Genomic DNA, 6110 nt, shown 5'->3' on the forward strand with positions numbered 1-6110 from the left:
TATATATATATATATATATATATATATATATATATATGTATATATATATTTGTACTTACATACAGGAGACCAAAAGTGTACGCATGCCACTATATGTATATATAAAAAATCAAAACAAAAAATGAAACAAGAACATAATAGGTGGTATTACCAAATCCATTCAGAGTTATAACAGAAGACACTTGCCTATGATGATGTGCTGTGTAGTGGAACTGAGTCTGAAATTACATGATTGGGAAGCAAATTTAACTGCTTATCTATGGAAGCACCTATGTACACAAATGCATAAATATATGTGTACCTTCACAATGATATGCAGTTATACATACAATTAGAAGTCCATTTTCTATCCTGATTTGAGTGTTTTCCTTCAGTTTTGTTCTTTAAGATACAGAAAAAACCTACTGTTGAAAATTACAAAATATTTCACCTTTTTATGGAAAATGATGAATAAACTGTGTACGTAGTATTGGTTGGTGGGAATATATCTACAACTATCTTTTCTATTTTCACCCACACTTGAAGTAAAGCAGTTTTTTTTTTCTTTAGAGAACTCTTATGCAAATGTTTATAAATTTTAGTGGGGGGAAAAGTTTACCTTTCTGGATATTTTTTCAGTGTATACAGAATATGTACTGGAAATTCAGCTATTTTCATTCATTCATAGCCTAAGATACCAAGCAATTCTACAATATTAAGATTCTTTTTACTTATTCTCCAAATCATAGCTTCTTCACTTTTAGATCTACCATATTTAATTCTCTTCAGCTTTATTTTATACTAATATATAAAGCAATGAGCTGGCAGACTCGTTAGCATGCCAGGTAAAATGCTTATCAGCATTTCACCCATCTTTAGGTTCTGAGTTCAAATTCTGTTGAGGTTGACTTTACCTTTCATTCTTTCAGGGTTGATAAAATAAGTATCAGTTGAGCACTGAGGTCAATGTAATCAACTTACCTTCCTCTCCCAAAATTGCAGACCTTGAGTCATGGTTTGAAACCAATATATCTTTATTCTAACAGTTTCCTAAAGTGAACTTTGAAAACTGCATCTTGAGATTCCTTTTTTTTTTTTCTAGAAATGTTTTAATTGAAGTCCATAAAAATTAATATTAATCAGCACATTGTTCAGTTACAACCTCCTACAAATTCAATTGTCATTATTCACAAAAAGAGATTTATACATCTTTTAATGTCTTTCTTTTTTTATTCAAATATTGTTTTTTGTTTATCAATTTAATACTTCTGTTTGATTTATCTGACATAAAATTTGCAGCATCCCTGATAACAACCTGTCTTTGATAATAGGCCTGCCCCATCAGAACTGACTTGGGTATAAATACTGGTATGACAGTGAATCATAGAGAATCTGTGTGTGGTTGTTTAACTGGCTAGAAATAGAGGGTAATTTTATCTCATATCACTGTGTTGAAATGTATAAGGAAATATTAGAAAATATAGTCCTAGATATTCTTGGAGGTCATGGAAAGAGTGATAGCATTATTATTCTTCTGACTATATGACAAATTGAAACAAAAATAATACCCGTAAAAAGATGAATGGTCATGGTTTGGTTGCTTTTAATCATAGGTCTGTTCAATTACATCTGTCTGGATAGCAATAACTTACATCTGTCTGGATAGCAATAAAATATCTGTTTAGTCAAGGCTAACATGGAGTTAACAATAACAAATTACAGAGAAGGACTACTTAATTGCTTGATCTTCTAAAATAACACCCAACTTTCTTTCAAATCACACATTACAATTCTGAAAGGAGATGGATATATTGGATTAGTTCAAATCTTCAAATAAATTCTTGTCTTAAGTTTATTAATACACAAATGTAGTAAAATTTTCATTGTTGAATATCTATTTTTTAATATCCCTCATTTCTTATGCAGTTCACTTTTTATTTCAGAATGTTGGATGAGATTGCCTTAAAAGCATTTCTAACTTATGATCCATCATCAGTTTTCATCATTTATTACAGACAAAAAGATGTTCTGCAGAACAATTATAACACTGTTTATGTAAATCTATGGTGTTTCCAAAGGAGTTTGCAGCTTCTTCAGAAACTGAAAAACATAAATGTAGCAGTAGAATTATTCATTTACAATATAACAGAAAAACACCAACAAGAACAGTGTCTGTACATTGTGGTGAAGACAAAAAATTATGGAGAAAGAAATATGTGAGAACAAGCATAAATGCAAAAGAGTGATTGATTTTCCAAGTGAGAAACTGAAAGTGAAAACATACCACTGTGATATTTGTAAAGAGTTATTCACTGAAAAAAGTAACCTAGCTACTCAAAAATGTACTAATAATAAAGAGAAACACTATCGCTTTGATATCTGTGGTGAGTTATTCTCTTGAAAGGCACTAGGCACACTAGACACACAGGAGAGAAACTGTGATATCTGCGGTAAATCATTCCCTCAAATAAATGGATTATTTCTTCACAAACATATTCATACAGGAGAGTAGCCATATCATTGAAATCTATGGGAAATCATTCTCTGTAAATAGTTCCTTAACTAAACATAAATGAATTGACACAGGCGAGAAGCCATATCACTGTGATATCTGTGGTAAATTATTCTCTGAGAAAGGTACTTTAACTCACCACACACATATTCATACAGGTGTGAAACCATTTCATTGTGATATCTGTGGTAAATCATTCTCTTGAAAGTATGAAGTGACTATGCACAAATTTATTCATACCAGAGAAAAACCTAATTGCTGTAATATCTGTGGGAAATCATTCTCCACAACTGCTTACTTGAATATTCACAAATGTGTTCGTACAGGTATGATATATATGGTAAATCATGCTCTCAATCTCTTGATTTAACTAAACACAAATGTATTCATACAGGAAAGAAACCATATCAATGTGGTAAATCTTTCTCTTGAAGCTCTTACTTAAATTGTCATAAATGAATTCATACAGAAGAAAAGCCACATTGCTGTGTTATCTGTGGCAAATGATTCTCTTATGAAACTTCTTTTACTAACCACCAACATATTCATAAAAGACAGAAGCCCTATAACTGTGATATCAGTGATAAATCATTCTCTTAAAATGATTCTTTAATTAAGTATAAACACATTCATACAAGAGAGAAGCTTTATCACTGTTGTATCTGTGGTAAATCGTTATCTCTATCTAGCCAATTAAGAACCCATAAATGAATTCATACAGGAGAAAAACCATATCATTACAATATCTGTAAGAAATCATTCACTGTAAATTGTACCTTAACAAAAACATGAGCATATACACACAGGAATAAAGCCATATCACTGTGATATCTGTGGAAAATCATTCCCTCAAATTGGTGGCCTAACTCAACATAAGCGCATTCATAGAGGAAGTGCTTTAACTAGATATAAAGGCGTACACACAGAAGAAAAGCCTTTTCACTGTGATATCTGTTGTAAATCATTCTCTGCAAGTGGTAACTTAACTAAGCATAAATGTTTACATACAGGAGAGAAATTATATAGTTGCAATGTGTGTGATAAATCATTCTTGAAAATGCTAAATTAACTAAACATAAACGTGTACATATGAGGGGCTGCTGAAAAGTTCCTGGCTTTAAGGATATTGCAAAAGGGTAGAGCTGTTACCTTTACAGGGGAGGTAGGACAACTATTGAAGAGATATGCAAAATATCATGATGGTATACAATATATCTTTCTCTTTTTTGCAGATTTAACATATGATGGCAGCTCCCACTGTGGATTTTAGTAAAATTGAAGCACCAGCAATCACAAAGTTCCTCTTTTTGCAAGGCAAAGGAGCGGTGGAAATCCATGACGAGATGAAGAAAGTCTTGAAGGATGGCTGCCCATCTTATTCCACAGTGAAAATCTGGGTGTCAAGGTTTCAAACTGGTCATTTTGAGGTCATAGATGAACCCCGGTCATGTCAGCTAACTTGTACCAAAGAGAAGCCATATCACTGTAATATCTGTGGAAAAGCATATTCTAAAAAACGTTCCTTTGTTAAGCATAAATGTAATCCTACAAAAGACTAAACTTCCATGTCAAAAGTCATTCTCTGAAAGCATATATAAAACAATAAATGTATTCACAGAAGAAATAAGATGAGTGGAATAACACCTCTGAACAGTATATATAGTACTCAATTAGATGTGTTTTGGTGAAATGTCTTACAACTGTAATATTTTCAATAAAAACATTATTTCTGTGGACTTGTGTATATTCACTCAGATTTCTGGAAGGAATGTTAATGTTAACATCTAAAAGAAGATGCTTCTTTTCTATTCACCTTTGCTGAATGCAGTTTTTACCAGGAGGAACTGGTGTCATCATACAGTATTCAATGGTCATTGGGTATTCTAACCCTCAATCATAACACCCTCCTATTGGTAGGTCAGAAGAGGTGGTCAAATCGCTGCTCAACACCTCCTGGCTTGCAGGATAACTTCTCTCCCTTGCTCCATAAACAGAAAGTGGTTCTTCCTACAGCCTCCCCCATCCTGTGCACAGACACCTTTCACTCTTTTTCTCTTATTCCAATGCTTGTAAACATCTTGCATACTTATTGAGCAGGGAATCCCCTATGGCCAACTTCAAATGTGAATGGCCATAACTGCCATCCTTCTCCCTGTAATCTTGCAGAAGGCTCTGGTTTTGGCACACTTCCATTCAAAGGCTTCATTGTACCCTTTTGAATGCAGGACTGTAGACTGGTTCAAGATTATTTTCAATATCTTATCTGACCACAAACTATATCTGGGTTCAGGGTTGTTCAGACAGCACAGAGAAACTGTAACCTTTCTCTCAGCTCAAATTTCATGTTTTGTACTTGGGACCCATGTAGTAGACTTCTTGTCCTTTTTTGCTGTCCTTGCTGGCTTTTCTCCTTTCTTCATGTACTTGACTGTGGTGTTGTTCTCTCCTGGTGTTCATGCTGGAGTCTTTCCTGTTCCACAATTTGAGCAAGTGTTTCAAGCACATTGTCATGGCGTCACTTGTGTCTTCTTTTTGCACCCTGAGGTGATATGTGCCATAGTACTACTTGCACCACAAAGTCTTCACAGCTGACTGCCTTTCATACTCTATCAGTGCAGGTTTATTGGTGTTGCGAGTTTGTCAAACACCACTTGTAGCAGGAAGGAAATTTGGAAAGATTCCAGTTTTCACAGGTCTGTCCCTGTGACATTCCTTTTGTATGCAAATTGGAGCTGTATGTATTCTTTGGTGGATTGCTTCTGTCAGCTCACTGTCTACTCCCTAATAAAAGAAAGTATTGGTCATCTGAAGACAATGTTCCAAACATTTTATAAAATGGCATGAGACAAAACAGATTTGAGAATATATTGAGAAATATCCATTTAGTGGATAACACCAATGCTTCAAGAGACGATCGTGCATTCAAATTCAGACCTCTACTTGACCACTTACAATAAAAATCTAAGGAACAGTGTGGTTTGAAAGAACATCTCTCTGTTGACGAAAGTATGATTCCATATTATGGCAAGCACTGTGCCAAACAATTTGTAGGGAAGTGGTTATACATCATTAGGTGTATTCCGCTTCCGTACATTAAATTTCTTGAAGAAACAACAGAACGCAGATTCTGAACTATCAACACAACAATATTTATTACAATAGAATTCAGCAGCACTTCGCCCTTTGGTTACTGAGACGCCGTCAATGATGTTGCGTGGTAATTTGTCTAGCTCCAGAGTTGGAATGTTGGAGAGAGGCTGCTTCGACGTCCAGGCCCTTCGCCAGCCAGCGAGAAAGAGAGTGAAAATAGGCGCGAAAGCTTGGATGTTGATGACTACGCATGCGCATGAGACTCTTCCTGTATTCCTTCCGGAACTAGTCCCTGCGCATGCGTGGATAAGCTTTCCGGAAATGTCGTCTGCTATTAAGGCATCACTACAAATTTATAAAAGAGAAACCAATTTGGTTTAGTTTCAAAGTTTGGGCTCTTTGTTCTCAGCATGGATATAGGCATGCTTTTTTGACCTCTGCACTGGCAAGAAAGATGGTCCCAATAAAACCGAAAATGCATTTGGCCTAGGTGGGGACATTGTCCTTGATCTCATTGATGCTGTAGGAA

At 34.9% G+C, this 6110-nt stretch overlaps 1 protein-coding gene across 1 annotated transcript in view; it reads left to right on the forward strand.

The window, feature by feature from the left end:
- The window catches only part of LOC106868286 (zinc finger protein 271-like), a 31131-nt gene extending 26904 nt beyond the window's left edge, over nucleotides 1-4227 (forward strand). Inside the window, exon 4 of the transcript XR_001409259.2 lies at nucleotides 3724-4227. The gene's annotated coding sequence lies outside the window, so the exon portion shown is untranslated. The remainder of the gene's footprint in view (nucleotides 1-3723) is intronic.
- Nucleotides 4228-6110: the final 1883 nt, after the last annotated feature.

The sequence above is a fragment of the Octopus bimaculoides genome, chromosome 9 (assembly GCF_001194135.2).
Source record: "Octopus bimaculoides isolate UCB-OBI-ISO-001 chromosome 9, ASM119413v2, whole genome shotgun sequence".
Taxonomy (NCBI): Eukaryota; Metazoa; Mollusca; class Cephalopoda; order Octopoda; family Octopodidae; genus Octopus; species Octopus bimaculoides.